This window comes from Hetaerina americana, unplaced genomic scaffold (assembly GCF_022747635.1).
Source record: "Hetaerina americana unplaced genomic scaffold, ioHetAmer1.1.p SCAF_11, whole genome shotgun sequence".
NCBI classification, from domain to species: Eukaryota; Metazoa; Arthropoda; class Insecta; order Odonata; family Calopterygidae; genus Hetaerina; species Hetaerina americana.
In genome coordinates, this window is record NW_027286181.1 from 7,930,644 (window position 1) to 7,956,002 (window position 25,359).

General features: G+C 36.0%; 1 protein-coding gene across 1 annotated transcript in view; it reads right to left on the reverse strand.

Annotated features, from left to right (window-relative positions):
- The window catches only part of LOC139700786 (uncharacterized), a 33,827-nt gene extending 11,849 nt beyond the window's left edge, over positions 1–21,978 (reverse strand). Inside the window, exons 1-2 of the transcript XR_011703889.1 lie at positions 21,711–21,978; positions 21,498–21,608 (exon numbers count right to left, since the gene is read on the reverse strand). The gene's annotated coding sequence lies outside the window, so the exon portion shown is untranslated. The remainder of the gene's footprint in view (positions 1–21,497; positions 21,609–21,710) is intronic.
- Between the last annotated feature and the right edge of the window lie 3,381 nt (positions 21,979–25,359).

The following is a 25,359-nucleotide window of genomic DNA, read 5'->3' on the forward strand; positions in this document are numbered from 1 at the left end:
CCAGAGCTTTTGACTACCCACGCTGTTGAAAGAAGCATAAAGTCTTAATTTCTTTTGGCCTGTTATTACTCCAACTATTTGATAATTGGAAATTATTATAGGAAATATGCTCCTAGCTTGGCTCACCGGGAAAACTAGGAGGATTATCGTTACCCTATCAATGTCTTAAATTCAGCAATGGGGATCTTCATCTCCGCAGAACGATCACTTAAACCGCTTCCTACCCAAATCGAAATTTGTAATTGTGCATCAAATATGAGAGATAATAGAATTCTCACATTTCACTTCCTTGCCGTTACCAGATATTGGCAGTTTATGTTAAAATTCAATACGATTGAACTGCTGGATGAAATAACTTCATTCGAAACTGAATTTGGTATAAGATTTATGAAAAAATGATGGCGTGGAGGGGTCAAAGTAAAAAAAAACCTTAGCAAACATTCATTCTAGCCGTAGTATAACCATTAGGTTTGAGTGGAAGTGTACAGGATTTTGGAGCCAAAATTTATTTCATTAAATACTTAATAGTGCTGGTGCAAGATTTCGTGAAATTTTCAATGAAATACACAATGATCGGCCGAACTAAGGTGGCAGAGAATAAAAATTAAAATGAATACGTTAATCCGTACCTATAAGTAGAAAGACAATATCATAGTGCCATTTGCAACTTATTTGTTCTGAATGAAATTAAAAGGAATAACAATTCATATAAGGCACTGTCTTAGGCGTTGCAAGATGTTGACTTGAAACGAAACAATACACATTCTAGTTTTAACTGCAAAACTTGTCTTCCCTCATTTACTCCTAAGGAAACAATTCATATGTTCCCAAAATTATGTGCATCTGTGTCCACCGCGTACCATGGTGACCTTTTATCTAATTTATACTAAAACTCTTGCTTTTTACATTGATAGTACTACAGTTTTGCTTAGTAGGATACTGAAGCCCGGATGTTTTACATGCGAAATTGCTAATTACACAGGAACACTCACCTTGATTGGCCAACTACATACATTGAATATAAATGCCAATAGATGGCGTAAACTAGACTAAATTGTATTCAAAATATGATTTGTTATTTGAAGTTCCGTAAACATTGCCCCTCTCTAACGATCTCCGCTCCATGCACCACCTGGCAGAGACGTAAATACAAAATCAAGAAATCAATCTATTTCAAGGGATTTTTCGAGGAGGATTTTTGGCACGAGCGTATGAATCCCGCTCTCAATTTCGAGTCGTCCGAAGGGGATGTGGCGGAGGCCGCGTTCTCTCAGGCAGCGGCCCTTGCGACCTGGGAAACCGGAATGGGTGGGAGAAAGGGGTGGGCGGGGGAGGGTGGATGGTCGATAGGGAGTGGACGAGGGTCGGGGGCGGAGACATGAGGGAAAGGACGAAGCAATGTCGCCCGAACCGCCGCTTACCCTCACGTTAATTTGAAATCAACCCTCGGACGCAGCAAAATGCTCAGAGGCTGGGGGAAGTAGCATTTTTACCTTCAAAAACTTGAATATACGCCTGAAATATGCACTTGAGACTGGATTCACCCCTTGGTCATCTTCAACTGCTCAGTAATCAACTGCAAGTGAAGGACTGATCACTGCCGACACACAAGACCTGCATTGCCCCTATGTTAGAACTAGCCTGACTAGAGCTTTTGCGGTGAGCAGTTTGAGTGAAATTGCATGCAATTTGGAGTGTATTTTTTTTGATTTTAAAATTGCGATGCATTTATAATTTTTCAGCATCATGCTTGATTACTTCTACTCTCTATCTAATTTAATAACTTACTTTTAAAGTACACGGAGATCAGTAATATCGAGGAATGCGAAATCATCATTGCGGTATAAATATTATTTCTTTTTATGAATTGGTGGTTAGCCGTATTAGCTGTTACCGTCAAAAGTACTTATCACTCAAAAAACTACATCACAAAGTATAAATTCAAAGCCCCACCACTTCTCTTCGACCCCCCCCTCCACTTCCCTCCTCTTCCTCGGCAAAAAACAGGTGAGGGGAGTCACTTCAAAAGAGTCGATCCAAAGCCAAAACCTCTCGGCCAATCGGAGAAAAAAATGAATGATGCTTCAGGACGGCAATATTTCAGATCTGCTGGGTAACATAACCTTTTTTAAAGCTGCTGGTGGTTTGGAGAAAGAAATTGTATTTCCTACCACATTGAATTTCGACATAGGATTGGGTGAATCAAATATAAAAATGATCAGTTAGATTGCACAATATATCGTAAGATACCTGAATGCCTGAAATTTAACAAATAAATCGTATTTTATTTGTTAGAATTTGAAATATGCACTATTAGAATACAGTTTATTGGGTACATGGGAAATACACACAGGTTACATAAAGATTGCATTGCATTGGGTATTTGAAATATACATTATTAGATCACACTTTATTGGGTACACATATCAGTTCATGAAGTATTATCGATCAAAATTACCTTAAAGAATTCTTCTAATCAACTTCCTGGGAAGACCAAAAGCCTTTTTTCTGACATTGGTTTGAGCGAATGAAGTGGAAGCTGAGTTTCGTAAGTCGAACTTAGGTTCAAAGAAGAAGGTTGGGCCACGTTATGAAAGGAAATGTAGACAAAATGATAAATACCCTTTCTTGAAAGTAAGAAGTTCGTCCAAATTTAGCTGCGAGTATGAAGGACGTTAGTACATGTATATTCAACCAGAATGAAGAGTTGACAATTTCAATTTTTTTTATTTAGATCAAAGTCGTCATAATAGGCGTGAGCCAGATTGGTTCAGCAAGCCGTAGCCATGCATCATTGCCCCGGAGTGGTTTCACTCTCGGAGCAGTGCGAATGACGGGTCGAGGCGGTCCTATCCGTGCCCCGAATTGATGATGCGCTGATGCCCTCTTTGATGAGGGAAATACGCTCATCACGCCGCCGCATCACTAATCGCAGAGGGTGAGCCCGAGACCCCTCCCCCACGTCCGCCCTCTTCTTCCTCGGTCAAAAAGAGTCCCCTGGGGGTGGGACTCGTTTATTTCGGAGCACATCTGCTAATCTTCCGTTCGTTTCGGAAAGCGTGGGGTTAATGTTCGATCTCAAGGGCAGAGCGGACGTTTGGTTCTCGACTTTTCCTAAAAAAAAGACGTATAGGAGGCGAGAAGATGCCTCGCTCTGCTCATCCCAGTTGCCATACGGCCAAGACGGTGGACGCCCCTAGGATTAGGGGTTGACCTTGGAGGAAGAGCGTTAGACGCGACGGGAAACCAATTCGTCGGCCGAGGGGAGGTACTTCAAGAGCGGCCGATCCCGTGAGCGAGCATCAATACTGCGGAAAGATTTTATTAAAGTTGTATTGGTGTTCTGGCCCATTTGGAACCATTAATGATCCCTTCATTTAAGCCACAGAACTCGTGAGAAAGAGCCCATTTCTGCAACGAAGTTTGAATTCTCCATTTACGTCGCGAGAATGATGGCTGGGGGAGCGTCAACACTTCCGAAAGTGAGATTTCCGTTGAGTGTCGGTGGATATTCAATCGACGGGCAGCAAGTCTCATTCCATCTGGTGTCCATCTTTCAATATACAGAGTACACATAGAATCGAAATTTTATAATAATTTTGTAATTAAAATAATTTTATAATAATAATTTTGTAATAAAATTTCATTTTACCATAAAAAAGTTAAGAAAATGAACATTTGATAGCTATTTAATTTCTTGGAATTTTCAAAAAGTGGGTAAATATTTTTCTATTGGAATAAGAGGTGATATATTTTTTACTTCAGCTCTGTAGTATTGTGAGAAGAACTAAGAATTGCGTTCAATGATTTAAAATCAAATAGAGAGGCACCGTATTTATCTACTCTTTTGGGCCATCGTAAAAATACCAGCAAAATACTTAAAAATAAGAGTTAACTAAGTTGCCCGTGAACAACTAGAGAGATTTTGGAATCGATAGAATATCAACTCTATTTACTAGTAACTTTACAGTATTTAAAGATTAAATCAAAAATGTAGTCAATTAGATAAAAAGGAGAGAATACTTTAGTTCATTTCAATTTTTTTCTGCCAAACACTTTATTTCTTTCTGACAAACATCAGATAAAAATTCCATTTAGGTGGTATTCTAATACATACATAAAACTTCAAATGATAAAAGACAAATTTATTTAAATTTGCCATAGCATATCCCGTTTCATATAGGAGGTACACCTTAACAAATTGAATCAGTGTCTCAAATGCAGTGTTCCTTTCTTACAAAGTTTGAGAGTGCTGAAAAATTATAAGAAAATAGTTGGTCCCAAGCCGCGACTATGTATTCAGTCCTGTAAGCATGTTTTTCTTACACTAAGTGAAAAAGCGAATAAAATATTTCAACTCCCTACCAAAAACAGTATAAAGTGGCGCCAATATATTTATTAAGAATAAATTTCGATTTGCTTAAGCAACAATTCAGGGAATAAAGTCTTTTGTTCATTTTTATATTATTTTTCGTAGAATTCAAAGGAAAATATGAAATATCTTACCGGACTTATATTCAAACAATAGTTTAATGGACGGCAAAACATATTCTTAACACTTTTGAATAATTATTCAGGAGTCATTGACAAAAATAATTGTCTCAACGCTTCTATCAAAAATATCGAGAGAGAACGATTTAAAAAATTGTGCTCGCTCTGGCTGGTCTGAGAGATATCTGAGAGATTTTGACTTTTGTCACCAAATTTTAATAATCTGTAATGGGAAAAAACTGCAGTGATTTTTTTAGTCCCACCATTTTGGTTTAATTAAACATTGTACCATAGTCGTAAATGTTATTCCAAATACTCCAAAAACTGGAGAAAGAATGGCATTGTCGAAGAATCTCCTGCGTTACTCGTGTTGTTTTGACCTTCATTTATTCTTCTTGTCATTACTCTCAATCTGATGGAAACCTTTCAATTGTGGTTGTCCTGTGATTAAGATGTTACCCTGAAACATGTCCTAGAGGTATTTAATTTATTCGACAAACCTGTTGTACGGCACTTGGGATACACGCTGAATACGAAAAATGGGCCCTTTTTGCTGTGTACGGTTGGAAAGCATTGTCGAGGCAATAAGTATTCCTACGAGTACAACTTGTGGTCAGAACTGACTCAACTTCGGATTTAAAAAGACGAGATATATTTCCTCCGCTCATTCCCAAGCACTCTATTTTAAGACGTCGGGTACATAAAGAGCCCCGATTCTCTCGTCAGCCTTGAAACTGCAATATAACTGGGCCGCAGAACATTGGAGGAATGGTTGCGAGGGGTAATTTAAATTTTCATTTTTCCACAGAATTTTCTTTTTCAGTATCGACCGCTTATTCTATCGCGGACATGCACCTTTGGGCGTTATACTATTTAAATTTAGCGAAAAATGGGGATGGATTAAAACTGAGGTGTTGAGATAATTTTGAAACTATGGTTGATTTAATTCACTTGCTTGCTTGAAAATCATAAGAAAATGGATAAAAATCAGGTACTTCAAGAATGAGGTATCAAACTCACAACCGCAACTGGAATCTTACCTAAACGTTTATTGAAGAGAAAAATGCAGATAACAAAACTAAAAGAGGGTACAAAATTTGATTAGCTTTCAGTAGTCCAGACATCGACCTCTTATTTTCCCCATTCTGAGGGTTTTGTTCATGTGACTGCAGTTTTAAGTATATTTTGACTAGAAAAGCTTGTATTTTCTTGGATGAATCATTAAGCTGAATAAATCATTAATCATTCAGAAAATAAAGAGTTAATACCTGAAAACTAAATTTGGAACTGTGATGATAAATCTGGGAATAGAATAGAATCACAGCGAATTTGTAATATCCAACACATTTATTTTAAAATTACGGCATGAATGAAAAGCAGATATTCACTATTGGTAAGATGGCAGTTATATTTCTTTCTGTGAATTTGGTGCTTTAAACATTTAAGCACCTTGTGTTAAGTAAAATAGAAACAAATAAACAAATATTAACAACCATCCATGAACTTCTTGAATATTTCAAATCATTCCATAATAAATTAAGAAACGATAGACCTGAATTGTGCTAAATTCATTCTAACGCCACCAATTAATATTGAGAGCATGGTTGTGGGTGACATGTGAGAGGATTTAGCAAGACATCGTTGAGACTATGTCCGCGGTGTAGCAATGGATTAAATCAACCGTATCCGTCGTGTTTGGAGTAAGAACATTTTGAAAATAAGAGGCCTATTTGCAAAAGTTCACTTTTTCAATAAACTATGACAAAATAAAGAACGGGCAGCAATTTACCGCTGTATGTATATATAGGGTTCGTCCGGAAAATAAGTGTACTGACTCCTGGGCTGGGCGCGCCGCTCCAGGCGCGCCCAGCACCGCTCTGACGGGCTGCGATTGGATGGGGGTATGTTGGCAAGCGACGCTGAAAAAGGCAGTCGGCTCTGAGCTGTGGTGTAGTGAGGAGCTCTGTTAACGCGAACCTCCACGCTCGACCCACGTCACGGAACGCGATGCCGAAGTTTTTGGAGCAGCGTTATTCCATCAAATTTGCGGTAAAGCTTGGGAAATCGTCTAACGAAACTGTCACTATGATTAACCAGGCTTACGGGGAGTCAGCCATGTCCAGAAACATGATCTTTCGGTGGCACAAGATGTTCGTGGAGGGCAGAGAAGAGGTCGACGACGAGTCTTCGAGAGGTTCCCGATGATGCCTTCGCGGGAGCGTTCCAGGAATGGGAACGCCGCTGGAACATGTGTATCGACTCACAAGGGTCCTATTTTGAGGAATATTAGCTTAAGATATGTAAAAGTGTAATAAATTTTTTTTCCTGAGCTCAGTACACTTATTTTCCGGACGAACCCTGTATATATATATATATATATATATATATATATATATATATATATATATATATATATATATATATATATATATATATATATAATATATATATATATGTGTGTGTGTGTGTATGTATGTGTGTGTATATGTGTGTGTGTGTGTATATGTGTGTGTGTGTATATATATGTATATATAATATATATAGTATACTAGTCATATATAAGTATATCTATAACTTGGGGTAAATTGCTGCTATCCGTTCTTTATCATGCTCGAATTCCATTAAAAAAATACATTGATTTCAGTTTGTATTCCGACTAAAACTACTCAATTTGGAAATATGATACATTCCTCTGTGCCAAGAGGGAGGACAGGGTGAAGGAATTCGTACTAACCTTCATGATTGTTTAAAGTGCTGAAAAGTGAAAAATGTGGAGAGATATGATCAGGAAAATGAAATGTGATCTCTGATGGAGCGACGATGTAAAGTTACTCAGAGTGCAAAAAAGTCACAAAAGGAACGAGGCAAATTAAGCGCGATGTGCTGAATACCAGATGACCGCTACTAATGTTTGCAAAAAAAAAGAGAATGGCTATGACAAAGAAAGTAAGGAGAGAATGTAAATGGCAATAATGAATATGCTCGCCATTTTTGAAAGAAATTAGAAGCAGTTTTGGAAATAAGTTTAGAGGGGTACGGAGTTAATATAATTTAAAATAAGAACTTTGACACCATCAAGGATGAATAAGGCGTTAGAAACTTGGAGGGAGTATTTTAAGTTGCATAAGAGTAATGTTGAGGCTGAAAATAAGCGAATACAAAAATGAAATACCAGGGTTAATCTTCAAGTGTGGAAAGGTTGTGAGAAAGAAGGAATTACAGCTAGTTCAGTTCTGAAGAAGGGAAATAATTTGTTACTTACTGACTCGTTTTTGCATGTTGCATAACTTTTGGCATTTTTACAGATTTATATGAGCCCAAATATTGGAAATATAATAATTCCTGGTTGTATATACGATATGATTGATGATTATGGAATGTTTGAATGCTAAGAATTAGATAAAGTCCAGAGAAAATCCGCTAGATTCGTTAAAAATTGTTATGATAAGAACACAAGTGTGACAGGTCTCTTAGGGGATTTAGGCTGGGAACCACTTGAAGTGCGGAGAGAACAAGCGAGGCTTAGACTTTTAGAAAGGTTCAGAACAAACGAGTTTAACTATGACACTGAAGGAATTATAATGGCCCCACACTACTTAGGTAGATCAGACCACAAAGATAAACTAAGGGAGATAGATTCCAGGACAGATAGGTACAAATACTCATTCTCTCCCCGAACTATCAGAAATCATAATAGTAAGAAACCGAAGTAACTTTAGAAATATTGAAAACATTGAATTTACAAGTCGGAGCAAAGTTAAACACTGCAAAGCTGTAGGTATACTTTCAGGTGCATGTGTATGTAAGATGTAGATTGAGTGTTTGCATGTGTGTGGGGTGTAAGTGTTCATGCATGAATGTATGCCATGTTTTTTTTATATATGATTTTGTGGTTATTGCATGCGGTTTTTTTTCTTTTTCTTTTCTAAATTATGGGTGGTGTCCTAACAACCCCCGCCATACGCCCTTGCGGCGGCTTGCGGGGTATTAAGTAGATGTAGATGTAGATGTAGAGTAATAAGTATTTTGAGCATAAAAGGAAAAAGGGTTCATCAGTAAGTAAAAGAGATCTTATAGCTTGTGAATTACTGTATAAATATTGTTAATAGTAAGTGGAATATATTAAAAAAACATCTTGGTCATAAAAATTCCAAAATACCATTATAGTTTTGTATTCATTTCTCCAGTGTCGGAAAAAATGTAGATTAATTTTCTGTCAAATCGGGGCTGATTTCATGTGAATTAATTCCTATTCCATCATGATTATGGAAAAAGATAATTTTAAGATCTAAAGAATTTTGTTTTTAGAGAGAGACAGTTCACTCATTATGGGCAGTGCTCGCGACTGAAATCCTCCATCGTGAATATGACGCAGAGGTGCATTGCATATGACAATTGAGTGGTTGCATAGAATCACAGGGTGAAATCCACTTACCCAATTAATGTGTCCATTAACCGCCCCTGTCAGGTCATACATTCGCTTCTGCTCTAAAATTGGAGTACTTTCAGAAGTATATCTGTGAGAGGCCCAAGTATTTAACTTAATTTGCAATTGCAAATTGGCAACCCATAATATTGTCAGAATCACAATTTCATCGAAGTGCTCTGTATTTCACATATTTCTAATCTAAAAAAAATAGTCTTTAAGTGATTAAATTCATCACGGGTATGGCGGTTTTAAGAAATTATTCATGGTGTGAGTGGAAAAGAAGCAACCGTTTAAGATGCAATGGAGAATAGAATTATATGTTCATCTGTGACAAAAAAATGAGGCTCAAAACATTCCATTCATTCGTCAAATTAAGCTGTAATTACAAACATCTTTTCTTATTTACTTGAGGCTTCATTTGTAGAATAAAAAATCTTTTATATGTTGCTGGTCACGCACGCCTGAAAATTCACAAAGGCTATTCTTTATTTTCAACGTTTTCGGAGAACAAGTGACCACTCAGTCTCTTTTTGCCTGCCATCTCTCGAGCATTTCGCAAAACAGGTCGCATATTCGCCTTGAATGCGTCGTCACACGAGGAGGCAGACCGGAGAGGATACCGCCCCCTCACGCTCTCCTCCCGTTCTGCCCCTCCCTTCTCCCCCTTTGGCTCATCCTCCTCTCCTCCCACCCTCCCTGACCCCGAGTCCACCGTCTTCCCTCACTGACCGTGGAACTGGTTGGCCGGGACATTGAAATACTCGGGAGTGGAGTGATCGCCAGCACAGTGTAGCAGTCTAGACCTCAGACCGCATTCAACCCAATATGCACGTAGTCTACGTGCGTTGAAGCGCTGCGAACGATCCGAAATATAATTTAAATGATTCGGGATTCCATTGAACTCCAGAGAAACCACCATAAAAATCTTTTTGGTAGTTTAATATTGGAATAAATTTTCTTTCGCGGTATGGAAATTATGTAATGAACATGATACTACGTGGTCACCATCGAGGTGCTCAATCTTACAAAAAATAAATCTTAACTCGATAGTAAGACAACTAAAAAAATCTGAGGAACTGTTAGACTAAATGAAACTACCGTCGTTTCGTAATAGAAACTACCGGTCCCGTAATTTGTGGTTAAGAGGTTGATAAGTGAAAAATATTTTGACATGAATCAAATACTACAAGGAATTTTAGATCCAATGACTAGGAGAATTTATTCTCATTTATCGATTTTGTCCAATCTTTAATCCTTCGTGTCGTTTCACCCTTTTGAAATTTGTTAATAAGCTGAATCAAAAGCCAAAGTAACATTGTCTAAACAAGTGAAAATGTAGTATTTAATTCGTTTATCGCTTAACATTCGAGCGCTTAGAACATATAAAAATTAGTTCTTTTTAAACACCTCTACTCCACCTGGAAAGATGGAAGGGTTTCCTGGACGTCGATCAATTCTCGGAATTCTTGTTTAGGCAATAGTCGCCATTCTCGGCAGCCATATGAGCGTGTTCAGTTTGAAAAGGAACTCATTTAAGCCGAGAATGGGAGTCTAAGGTCAGTATCGATAATGACCCCTCTGTTTAGAAAGTTTATAACGAGTCTCGTATAGGAAAAGTTCTTAAGCAATTTTTGACACAGAAGACACCTCTGATAGAGCTCTTAGAAGAAGGTTAATAAAACGGGAATGATTACAATATACGAACACTGAGAGAATGACCAAGTACCCGAATTACGAAGGGCTTTGTTTGGATCACTCTGCGGCCATGGAAGGGAGCAAGTAGGAGGTCGAATTGCGCGGATATTGAACAGAGTTTAAGCATACGTCAGCAAATAGCTTTACCAAGGGACTCCACCTCAAGCAAGTTGGGCCCGGGAAAAATTACTCACCCTTCTCACCCAATAATCCAATATTTCTACCACTCCATTTCACGAAACTCCGAGCGTAAGTCGTTCTCCGCACAACGTAGTCAATGTGGCAGTGTAAAATGTTATAACTAGGGCCTATAATATTAAGGTTTCAATTAAAATAGATGGGTCGCATCGTGGGGTTTAGGCCCACCAGTCCGGATTGAAGGTCAGAACTCGGAATCATCAGTTAAGGTTAGTATTTTTTATGGCAAATATTCAACAGTATGAATTTTAAATGAAGCTTGAATGAGTTAAATGTGTGGGTAAACAGAAATTTTGTGGCGTTTCAATAAAAGCGTGGGTATTGTTAATAGTCTGAGCAAAGTCAGAAAAGTCAAATAATATCCCTGGTACAGTAGTTACTTTTGGTCTGTTACATTTATTAAAGAAATAAACACGAAGTTTAAGATGGATTGGTATCTACTGTGGAATAAGTGTACGTTTTTAAATAGATCAGGTCGAGAGATTTCCAAGAAATGGATGAAAGAGAACTTTGTGTATCGATCAAACATTAATTTACTGTCCCTTTATGCAAACAAGACATTTTATTGAAAATGATGAATAACTTGCTCCTGGATATATGGATTTGATGTTATGAATGGTTCATACATAGTTGGTAACTTAACCTGGGTACTTGGTTGGGGGGCTCAAGTGGACAGTGTCACGAGGGAAGGCATTTAAAGTTGGGTTAAGGCATTGAGTAATAAGAAACTGAAAAGGAAGTAGCATAGCCACAAAAGAAATAGATTATGCGGTCCTAGTTTACCCTATCCTATATTATTCGTCCCAAGTATGGGACCCGTATGAGGTGGGATGTATTAATGGGATAGAAAAAGTACAACGGAAGGCAATCAGATATGTAGTCGGTTGGCAGAAAAGATTTGATAGCATAACGGGTATGCTGGGTATTCTGAAATGGGAAAGATTGTAAAATAGAAGAGGTAGTGATGTAAAACATGCCAGGGGTGATGCATAGATTTGTTATAAATAACGTGGAAGCGTGAGAAGATGGAAGGAAGGAAATAGAACAACCAAGTTTGAAGGAAAAAATGACCTTAGTTTTCAAATAAAAGTAAGAGCACATAAACAGAGAGATAACAGTGTTCATTTTTAACAAGTTTTTTGAACTCTTTTCATCAAACGTCAAGAGTTTTAGAAATAGGTATCAGGTAAGCTGTGAGATAAGCCACAGGGCAAAGGACTGAGTGATAAAATGTCTCTGTGCGACAATGATCAATTTGGATGGCTTGAGAGGTCGGACCGCAAAAATATGTGACGGTTCGTGATTTTGGACAATTATGAGGTTGGATAGTGCGTTGTTTTGGACAGAGTGTGACTTTGAACGTTGCGTTGTTTGTCTGGTGTTATATTGCACCATTTGACTTTGTATTTTCTTCAATTACCTCAGTGTGTAACGGCTTCATTTTGATTTCCTTATGCATGTTCATGTCATTGTTTCATGATTATGTTCATGTTTGATTGTGATGCTAGGGATTTATTTACCACCTGACACTACCTATCTGTAGATTTATTTGAAAAATAATATATCATTATTGTTTATAAATTATCAATGGAATGAACACAAACCTTTAATATATTCAAAAAGAGTTAATTCTCAAGGCGTGAACAACAATCTATTAGGGAAAAATCGACCAAAAAATTTCACACCTAAACGAGAAATCGTAGTGCAAAATAGGGCCAAAAGAACATACTCTAATGATGAATGCAATTTGTTTGAATACGGAAATGAACCAGTTACTTGGCTTAGAGTCAAGGAAACGCAACAATTCACTTTATTGGAGTGCAATTTGAGTCTACCAATGATCACCGTAATTGTCTGACATAGGTTAACTCTTTTAAACTGAAACCAGGCGGCACATTTTCAGAGTCGAAAACATTATTCAAATATCAAAATTATAAGCAATGATGGTGATTATCCAGCATTAAATTAAGTGGAATCCAACCAGAGCTGCCAAAGTAATGAAATGAGACCAATTTATCAGCTAATTGTTCCAGATTCGGTAAAACGTCTTGCTCGAGATTGTTGAAATGCTAATTTAGACGAAGATGCTTTTCCCTGTTTGATTCCAAAGTACTTACAGCGTTATGTCTTAACTAATATTGTAAAAGAAACTCATAAAAAAACTAATACAAGTAATGCATATTATTCTGAACGTGCTGAAATTAATTCTTGCTCCTTCTCATAAAATCTCATTTAGACGATCGGGAGATCGTGTAATTGAATGGCATTAAACTTTAAAAAATATCGTAAAATTTGGAATACATGTTTCTAAAAATCAACCTGGAAAATCATAATGAAGAGCGGTACTTAAATTAAGGAACTGATGGTATCAGATATACAAATTATGAAACAGAAACCCCCTTTTATTTATATTATTACGTATTTAAATCAAGTATTTATAGAAAAGTCTATAACTCTAGACATGAGAAAACTACATTATCTCCTTTAGTTCATTATCAAAATGTATATCTTTTTCTTACCATATCCACACAGAATGTGACAATAGTTGGATCAAGACCAATATTTGTCATTTGAATGTTTTGAATAAAAATGGTTGACTCGCTTAGATATTGAATTTCAAAACGGTTGAAAATTTCCTTAGTAATCCCCGTTTACGGTTACCATTTTAAATTCAAAACCTGTCTTTTTAGCAGAGATAACAAGCTGCCATCTGATCGGCAGCAAACCTTAATTTGACAGGAAATACATCACTCACCTAGCGGGACTATGATCGATATGGTGCTGGCGTGGGGAAGAGGTTTTCAGAGATTGCAAGGCCGACCTAAGTGTTATAAAGATATCCATAATTAGTACTCGAATGCTTTCCTGAGTCCTCAAAATCGCGTGACGGGGAATTGGAAATGCGGGTGCCGACACTACCTTCCGATTCCCGCAGCAGCAGTCCCTCCACCTCCCCCACATAATCAGTCAACTCCCACTTGAAAACCGTCGATGGCAACTGTTGGCCTCCTTCACGTACAGAAGCGTTTCCAATTATAATCATACCTTAGCATGAAACTATCACGAGTAATTCTGTTTTTATAAGGCCCATAAAAGGCAGCGGACCTTTGTCCTATACACTTCCTACACATTTACTGCTTTCAAAAATTATTCTGCATCCTCCCTTCTTACCTAGTTCATAAAAACTTGGCAATGTACTTTATACTGTCATTTCACACTTCGAAAAAGAAAAAAATATCTGATTTCAAATGACAAATTTATCACCTAAAGTCCCCGTTATATTTCAATAAAATATATTTTTTAATAGCGAGAAAAATATCGCAGTTTATTTCATAAGGGTACCATTTATCTTCCTTTTATTTTAACAATTATTTCATTTAATTTTCCCCAAAAATAAAATTAATCAAGAAGATTACTTTATACTGGCTATATCGTTCTCATATTATGACGAAAAGTGATTAATTATATCATTGGTAATGCACGAGAGAGAAATTATTTTTTCGATGTTACGTACCTACTTCACAGGAAGTGTTTTAGCTTAGTGCGTGAAGTTTTCGATAACTGATCTTAGTCCACGTGTCCAAAACTATGTTAACTCCTTAGGTCACCCCCACCTTCAACCATGCTGCATGGTTTTTCTGTCAGATCTTTCTGAGAAACCAGGGAGAGCAAAGGGAAAGTGGTGGTTCTGTCTTTCAAAATGTGATAATTTCACAAGACGTAGGGTTCGAGGTGAGTTTTGTCCTCACCTACCACAACGCCTTGACAGTTTTTCTCGGTTTCCCTAGGTTACAAGGCGTTCATTAAGTCAAATAGGCAACAAATAGAAGAGATTGAGAAATATATGGTAATAAAAAACTGGTGAGAACTTACCACAAATAAACACTGAGTAGTTGAAAACCACAAAGGAGAAAGATTAAGAGATTAACCTGATGTTATCGGTGAAAAAACATAGCATAGAAGAATTAGAAAGTATGGTGAGGAAGGGAAATATTTATCTTTTATCAGTTGGTCGTTGGTTCCGGAAAAAGTTCCGAAAGAAAGTTTTGAGGCAAATACCCGATTTGCAGTTTTTTGACCCGAAAGCAAATGACAGGTATGTTAATAAACATGGGAAACTCACCGGAATCGCGGAACAGAGAAGCGTTTTGTTTCGGGAAGTATGGTGATAAAATCCGAGTGTTAAAAAAATACATTTTTCTTTAATTTATTCCTGAAAGGAAATACGTGCTTGCTTAAAATTAGCATGGAAACGACTCCGTTTGGCATTTAAGTCCATTAAGTCCTAAAAACGGGTTAGTGGTCACCAAAAAGGAGGCTCTTTCATGAATAGCAATTATGTGACCGTTCTCCTTCCTTAAGTGCATTGACAGCGTGCTTCTCTCTCTCATGTACATATATACACATACGTACGTATATTTGTATATATATATATAATCGAGCAGATCTACTCGATTCCGACTTCCCTATCTCTTCTGTGTTCATCCTATATATGTATGTGTTCCCATCCCTTTTTCTTATAAACATTTCCATGTGAATGAATAATTTTGTTCGCCGTTTGGCGGGATTTTGTGTTTAAATGTTTATATATGCACATATTGTTTTCTTCTGAGGAAGACGGAGCTGAATTCCGTCCAAATTATTAAGAAATACGTGTGTTCTTTTTATGTGTTCTTATATTTTTTGTTGCTCTCCAAGTTATGTGTGTATATATATATATACATATATATAAATACACACATTTTCTATATATATATATATATATATATATATATATATATATATATATATATATATATATATATATATATATATATATATATAGAAAAATCCAGGATCCAAACCCAGCACAAACACGTATAAATATGTGTGCATACTATGCATGTATCACTGTATGTGACCTGCCCCTATTAAGAGCCACATATATGTTTCACCGGCATCTTTGGCTGCCCGAGAGGTGGTGTGGGCGGGGTCATGCGGAGGAAGGAATAGCAACGGTTGCCAAGTGAAGTAGGCGGCCTGTTGCCATGGAGACCTCGCAATTGCTGCTCATCCCTCCCTCTCGGCAAGGGAGGAGTTAGTGAGGGGGAGGAGTGGTGGAAGAGAGATGGGGAGAGGAGGAAGTGAGATAAAAAAAATTCCTTTCGCGAGCCAGGTGGGCCAATGTAAATCCAATTGTAATATAATATTTTACATTGAATGATAGGTGTATGCTAACAATACAACTCTGGACAAAAGGGTCAGCCAATAAAATTTCTGATTAAACCTCATATCTGCACATTTAATTAGCTATTGCCCATTGAAATAATTTTTTAAGTCCAAAAACATCAGTTTTCACATAATGATGGAGATTAATATAAAAAATTAGAGGAAAAATATTGAGAGAATAGTCAGGTTATCAAGGCAATTGCGTGAGGGTGGTGCTCAAAGAGCAGATGGTAATGGTATGTATTTAATATGGAACGCGATAGACTACTGAATACTGATGATAAGGAGAGACGGTTTTGGGCATGGTTACAAGTCAGGTAAATAGCTCGATAGGAAATCGTCGGCATTAGGCTTCTTAGGTGTGGAAGATGCAAATATACAACTTAATTAATCCATCTCAATTGTCTGAGAGTGTATTGCACTTAAAAGAATCAATAATAAGAAAACCAATTAAGAGTAGAAAATTAATTAGAAAAGCCACTTTTTGAGCGCTTACCCGGAACTATTTTTTCTCGGTTCAAGGCTGATAGCAGACAAATCTTCCTACAATGTTAAAAACATGCAGAAAAGAGTATAAGGTTGACATTACTAGTTTAATATCGGAACATCCAAGTCGTTTGCATATCGATGGATGCAGATATCTAGCAATGCTCTCGAAAATTGTTGCTCCCATCAGTTGCGCAGTGCGTGCTTTGATTCGACTCATCTGTGCAAAAAGGTCATCAGCTGTTGAATTATCGGGAGCTCAAGGTTAGACTGTGATGTCTAGACTTAAAAAATAGCCGCATAAATGTGTACGATGAAATGTAGAGTGACAGGCCCAGTATGTAGACCGATAAAATCCTTCAACGAGTGCACCAAGAACTGCCATCCGATTGACGATAAGTGTTCTTGCTGATAAAGTTTCTCGTGTTGAGTTAACACTATTAATACGACTTTAACAGAAAAGCTCGGATACTACAAATTGCGTGCCAGGTGTGTGCCGAAAATGCATGCCGAGCAAGGAGTGCTGAGTGGACGATCGTTTTTGGACCACTATCCCTTGTCCCAAACTGATGGATAACGGATTGAAGATAACGAGGAACTCAAGACTTCCGTTGTAAACTGGCTCAATTCCCAGATGGCGAACTCCTATGCTGAATGATTTAAGAATCTGGTGTAGCGTTCAGAAAAGTGTTTCGAAGTCAACGGCCAGTACGCAAAAGAGTGAAGTAGACTTAAATTAAACCTGTCAATAAAAGCCTTTTTTTAAGACCAAATGGTCCATACTTTCAAAATAATTATCGTGTAAACTAAAAACATTCTTCTCCACGCCCATACCAACGAAACCACAAAGTCAAACTAGTTCTCTTGCCTCTTCGAGTTTCCGTGCCTCATGAAATACAGTCAAAGATGAAGTTCAATAAATATTTATTTGAATACTAGTTTAAGGATTTTTCAATCAACTTCTTCCTCTTTGAAAGTTTTTTAAATCTAAAATATTTTTTTTAATATTCTTGTTAAGACTTCATTCATCTTTGTCTAAAACCATTTTAAAATAAGTTTTCTACCTACCCTACTTTGTAACCTCTAAACATTTTATTTAAATCAGGCTTGCCATTTCTTAAGAATCTGATTATCTTTATTTCTTATGATCAATTCAAACTTCACGCCTACATCACTGTTTCTGTCTGAGAAACTGACAGGTTCCGGAGAAATAACTTATTCTCCAAGTCTTCTCCAACCTTCATTGTCCTAAAACAAAAAATGCACCTTGTTATTAGTATTCCTAAAATTGATATTTACTTAGGCATTAAATCCACTTCTGAGTCCACGGAAAAAATTGGATTTCGTCGCAGTCATAATGGCCGACGACACGGGAGAGATGTTGCACCATGTTGCAGAACACATTGATGTCCAGAACATGCGTATGTTCATGAGCAGGCATTCTTCACCAGCAATTATTATTACTTATTATTATATATTATTAGTTATTATTATTATTTATTATTATTATTATTTATTATTATTATTATTTATTATTTATTATTTATTATTTATTATTTATTATTTATTATTTATTATTTATTATTTATTATTTATTATTTATTATTTATTATTTATTATTTATTATTTATTATTTATTATTTATTATTTATTATTTATTATTTATTATTTATTATTTATTATTTATTATTTATTATTTATTATTTATTATTTATTATTTATTATTTATTATTTATTATTTATTATTTATTATTTATTATTTATTATTTATTATTTATTATTTATTATTTATTATTTATTATTTATTATTTATTATTTATTATTTATTATTTATTATTTATTATTTATTATTTATTATTTATTATTTATTATTTATTATTTATTATTTATTATTTATTATTTATTATTTATTATTTATTATTTATTATTTATTATTTATTATTTATTATTTATTATTTATTATTTATTATTTATTATTTATTATTTATTATTTATTATTTATTATTTATTATTTATTATTTATTATTTATTATTTATTATTTATTATTTATTATTTATTATTTATTATTTATTATTTATTATTTATTATTTATTATTTATTATTTATTATTTATTATTTATTATTTATTATTTATTATTTATTATTTATTATTTATTATTTATTATTTATTATTTATTATTTATTATTTATTATTTATTATTTATTATTTATTATTTATTATTTATTATTTATTATTTATTATTTATTATTTATTATTTATTATTTATTATTTATTATTTATTATTTATTATTTATTATTTATTATTTATTATTTATTATTTATTATTTATTATTTATTATTTATTATTTATTATTATTTATTATTATTTATTATTATTTATTATTATTTATTATTATTTATTATTATTTATTATTATTTATTATTATTTATTATTATTTATTATTATTTATTATTATTTATTATTATTTATTATTATTTATTATTATTTATTATTATTTATTATTATTTATTATTATTTATTATTATTTATTATTATTTATTATTATTTATTATTATTTATTATTATTTATTATTATTTATTATTATTTATTATTATTTATTATTATTTATTATTATTTATTATTATTTATTATTATTTATTATTATTTATTATTATTTATTATTATTTATTATTATTTATTATTATTTATTATTATTTATTATTATTATTATTATTTATAATACCTTCTAATAATATGATTAATTTTCCTCGATTTACTCTGATATGATAAGAAATCGAAGTATGATCGTCAGAGTGGATGCCAAAATGAAATCATAGTTTGGTCATAGTTTGAATCGTTGATTGTCTTATAAAGAAAAGCAAACTGAGACAGATGTCAGATAAGCAAGCCAATGATTTGATAATATAGTTAAAATTTTCATGAAAGTCTTTGAAGGTTTGTTATGCAATCGTAAGGAACAAACTTATACCGTACTTAACCCATATCTATGCAAACAGAAAAGCCTCTCATTCAAAACATAGACATGCCTTCTAAGCGGAAGCCGAACAAAATTTCCACGACAAATACAGCTGAATTCTTTAATAAATACACGGACAAAAGAAATATGTCTCTTGGTTACAGCGTTCATTGGGGAGGAGGGTGAATACAAACATTTGCAGCAGTTGTAGTTTTCTTCCTCGTCAATTACTTTCAGAAACATTTTTGATGGTCAATGAGCTCCTGAAATCCCGATGGTCACTTTATGGTGGCAATCGATCTCCCGGGGGCAGAACCGCTACGGTGCCCGTAACTCCGGACTGGACTCGGATCCATCGTCTTTGGGGAACACGGAGGATTTTTAATCGGGCGCCTTTTTAATCAGGTGCACACATACTCCCAGATAAAAAGTTGCCGTTCCAGGAAAATACTAATACTCTCCTTTTTTCCTGACGTCTCAGGTGCTTACTGAACATGGAAACCGACCTGTGATACATCAAAGTACGAAACGCATTTGCTTCATTACACAACCACCAACTCGTGCAGCGGCAAGTTGAAATGATGAATCGCGACGAAATTTTTTATGGAAAAACCCAGAAGCCGGTTTAGCAAGATTTCACCAAGGTTAAACTTTATGTATTCATTTATCAGGAGCTTCAATCCAACGACCAAACGGAATTGATTTCTAGTTGATATGGCTCGCGATGGACGCTTTCCTGAGTCAATTTACAGTCGAAATACCATTGCATTCAACGAAAATGTAGATTGACATAGCCCAACGATATCTTTTCTGTAGCTTTTTTGCGTTTCCTTCAATCTTTACCAAATATGAACATTTTCCACTCATACAAATTAAAGGATATACCACATAAGCGTGAGCATAAAAAATGAAATGGTAAAAGTGGTTGTTATAGGTTATTGCTTACTACAAACTGCATGAATGTGCTAATATCCCCTTAATTCTGCAATTCAGTACTGAGTAGATAATTTTACGTTTTGAAAATTGTTTTGGCCTGCAAATTTCTACATCTGTATGACTTCAACTTATGCCTTTGGTTTCCCCCTTGCCATTTTGAGAGCAGGCGTCCAAGTACATTAGTATGCATTAACATCAAGGAAAGTTCATTCACAAAGAAATCCTTAGGTGTCATTCGAAGGTTTTCCGCCTACCTTATCGGTTACCGAATTGTTTCTAAATAATACTAATATCCTTGCGTAAACAAGGTCCTTAATCAAATATCATACATGGAACTGCCACTTAATTTATTACATCCTGTTTATGTTCCATCATCAAGTAAGTGAAACGCGTCAGAGAATGTTTTTACATTTTTCAGCAAAAATTTAAGTGTCGGTGAGCACTAAGAAAAATACTTATTGGAGGAGTCATATGCGTTACAATGCTGAAAGAAAAGGTTTGGCTCGATGGGTACATCTGAATAAATGGAAAAGGGACTATAAAAAGTAAAGAAAACATTAAAATAATTTACTTCAACATAGGTACTCTGATATCACGTAAAATATTTAATGGTGTTTTGTGAAACACACAGATAGAGGACGAAGCATATTCAATTGGTGTTAACTGAAGTGAAAAGGAATATTCATTAAGAAACTTTTATCTCGATTGAAGATGACATTATTATCTTTTTTCCCACTCTTAATTATGCCCTACGACCTAGACAAAAAATATATCTGAATTTATGTGACTGAGTGACAACGGTTTGTACCCATGGGCTACCGAATACTCCAAGTGCAAAGTCAACACACCCCATAACTACGCATGTAAAGTAAAAATATTTCGCAAGAAATAATGGCTATTAGGTGACAAAAATAATTAACTGCTATATTTTGCGTAAAATCAATAACTGGGCATTTTCATTGCCAATTTCCTGTTGCTATTGATTTATAGCCTTTATCACGTTGAACGTAAAAGTTAAAAAAAAGAAATTTCAGGTTCAATATATCGCCCGGGATGCTGTTCATATTCTGCATGGCTAGAGAAGAAATTATTACCGCGAGTTTCCCGTAGTGCTGCAGAGGTGCGATCGAAAAAGAATTTCCCGCGAGGCTCTCCCACGTGCAGACACCGCCTTCCCTCGCCGAAACCGCATCGCCTCACACACTCTAGAACGGAGAAATACGGATGAAAGAAAAGGGCAGCGGAAAGGGGTTTTTGTGCAAGATGTCCGCCGAAAGGTTTAACCTTGGTGTGCTTATGGAGCTCACGTGTCTTAAATCAGCACGCTCAGCTTTCCTGTCTTCCTCCCCACTAGGTATTTCACGGAAGACATTCCGCCGATCTGTATAAGGACAAGAAAGGACGACCTGCCGTCTCCTTCAGGTGGGCTTTGAAAGGGTTTTTGGTGGTTAGGCACGACAAGAGGATTCCTTGGACTAATTATCTTCTCGGAAAATATTAATTAAAGGCATTGCTTCCACCCTCCTTTCTCCGTTCCGCCAGCCACCAGACACCCGCGGTTCCTGGGGAGGAACGGTTCGGCCACCGCGAGCCGCATTCGAATCACGAGTGACACGAGCACACGTTCCTTCTTCTTCTCGGCCTCCTCCCCCTCTCCCCGCAACCCTTTTCCTCCCCCCTCAGTCCCCCCCCTCTCTGTCCACTCGTCTCCGACCCCACCCGTCCCACGTAGACCCGCCACCGCGTCAGGGGCGGGGCTCGGGAGAGCGTGCCAGGCGGCCCTGCCGGCGACCGTCGCGACACCGGCTCACAACTTCCCGGAGGGGTCACCTTCACGAGCGACATCTCTTTTCGGCAGTCTTCGAACCGTCCCTCCCAACATTTCACGGGACAGGCCCAACAACACAATCCGTCGGTCCTAATTAGCATGGTGCTCGGTCACGGATGCGTGACGAGTGAAACAAACCCGCGCTCTAGGGAGAGTATATAGCTGCACTGTACTTGCGCTTTGAGAGCGTGACAACGATACGATAACACATTCGACTGGAACGTCTACTACGGAAAATTTCCACGCACATGCCACGAATGAAGATGCGTCCGTTGTTGTCAAGTGTCTCTCCCCATCGCCTTTCGTAAGAAGAGTGATCCAAAGTGCGCGGTAGACATTAGGCAACAGTGGAGCCATTGATCTCGGTATCTATTGTACTCAAAGTTCCGCAATGGACGCCTAGGTACTTATTATATTATTATTACTGATATTTTCGATGAATTGATATAGAAAGAAATGAGTTACATGATTGCAGCGTTTTCACCTTAAACAATCGTCTCTTCAGAAAAGTTCCAAGGACTAACTCTCCAGGCTATTTCTATAAACGCTGTGTCATTCAAATCCTAAATGCCATTCATGCGTTACTTAGTTTATGTAGATGCTCAGGTCAAACGTGCAGATAACTCACATCCAGACCCCCGACAAGTCGCTAATGGGTATTTCACTTGCTATTTGAATTTTTACTGATTAATTGCAGTTATCCATCATATGGGGAAATGTAATAAGAAAGTTAACGACAGGTGTTATTCTGCTCTAGTTAGAGCTCATTTGGAATACGCTGCAGGTATTTTGGATCCTTGGGAGAAAATTTAGCAAAAAAAATTAGACAAAGTCGAGAGGAAACCCGCCAGATTCGTTAAAAATTGTCATGATATGAACACAAGAGTGACAACTTTCTTTCAACTTTCTTCGGAGATTTAGACTGGAAGCAACTTGAAATACGAAGAGAACAAGCGAGACTTACACTTTTATAAAGGTTCAGAACAAACGAGTTTAACGATGACACTAAAGGTATTTTAATGGCCCAACACTACTTAGGCAGATTAGACCACAAAGATAAAATAAGGGAGATAGATTCCAATACAGATAAATACAAATGCTCATTGTTTACCCGAAAAATCAGAAATCATAGTATTAAGGAACCGAAGTCACTTTAGAAACATTAAAAATATTGAATTTAAAAGTCGAAACAAAATTAAACATTGTAAAGTACATGTGTAGGTTCATGTGTATATTAGTTGGTAGTTTGAGTGTTTGCATATGTGTGGGGTGTAAGTGTTCTTGCATGAATGTTTACCATGTTTTGTTTGTGGATGGTATAAATTTGTGGCTTTTGCATGCGGTTATTTCTCTTTCTTGATTATGGGTGGTATCCTATCACCCCCCGCCACACAATCTTGCGCTGGCTTGCGGTGTATTAAGTAGGTGTAGATATAGATATATTTGAACTTGTACGGGAATGGTTGGCGAAATTATTACAGCCATACAAAGGAAAATTCTCACTTATTTCTAATTCTATGCTTAAAACTCTACTCCTATGCTGACTCTAAATCCTATGCTTAAAACTAGGCAGCGAACAATAAGCATATCTAAATTGGTTAAATATCAATGAAGAGAAATGCAATAAACACGGTCTTCAACTTTGAGATAGAATTTGACCGATGCAAAACACCAATCGAGTAGTCTCAGTATAAGCATATTATGCTTCTACTTAACCCAAGGGGTTTTGATATAATTTCCGACTTCAATTTGAGATGCTGCCCTGGGATATAATATGAATACCCTTGCTGATGAAAGCGGATATTATCTCAATTATCGATGTATCCACTGTTATAAATTTCTTACTTTGTATTCATTTAATAGACCATCCTAACTCTATTCTTATCCAGGAATTAACATGCTGTCATTCTTATTTTAAGCTAGTGATGTAAGAATGAGGTACTAGACAATTACGTGGAGGCAAGCTGCAATTAGAGGTTTCTGACGTGCTGTCCAGAAAGTAGGGCGTGGGCGGGTCTTAGAGACCCTCCCCCTGCCGTCCATTATTTAGACTTCATTGCACCTATCCAATAACTTTGTTCCAATTCCGCCCCTTCGTGCGAAAGTTACCACCATTTAATCGCATAGTCAGGAATAGTCACTTTGGTTCAGTTAATGACATCATGGACAAAATTTGTCAATTGGTACTACATGAAGGATTTCAACTCAGAGTTAAGAATTAACATTGGCTAATAGTACTAGATATGCAAACTCTTTAAATAAATTGAAAATATTTAAACGTAACTGTTCTAAATATCGGACAAATAGTTCATTGAAACCATTTAACGCATCAATTGGTATTTTTCCGTTGCCCATGCAAGAAGTATTCAAAGCTATAAACCCGATCGCCCTGAAGGAAGTTCACTCGAGGGTTTACAACAATTTTAGAAGGTTTGTAAGACGCACATGAAGACTACATCACCGCAATGTTTCCCAGCCAATAAAAAACACCGAATGACATGACCAATGCGTGAAATTTGTTTTCACTCATGAATAACACGAAAGAATAGTTACTAGCCTGCTTATTCATTAGTGCTAGCTCAAAACTTCAACTTGTCTAAATATTCCTTGCTGTTCCTTTCCTCGTTAAATAAATTATGTACTTCACCATGACTAGTTCTTCTTGATACAGTAAACCTTCAAGACATTGAACACAGTGATGACGACACTAAAGATGCTTTGAAAACTCACTTGAATGCATTAACCGGAACACCTTGAACGATTTCTCATAGCAGGCGTGTATGTAGTAATAAATGTTCAATTCTTTTCAACATGCACCTCCTGATTTATTTCGATTGTGCATTAGATTGGATAGCCGATTAGATTCAAAATTCAACATCACTGCACAAAAATAAGAATGTAAAAATCCGCGCAAAAATGAAAGATACTCAATTTTTAGAAATAGATCATTTAAAATTCCCAGCTAAGTCACCTTTTAGGCTTATTCATTTCGTCAAACGCTGATCTAGTTGGCTAATACCTTCTAAATAATGCGATCGATTCCACCCTGCAAAACAGGCAAGTCATTCCTCATATAACCTTCTCTTTTAGATAAAATCGCCTGCCCGCCAGCCATTGGCTCATATTGC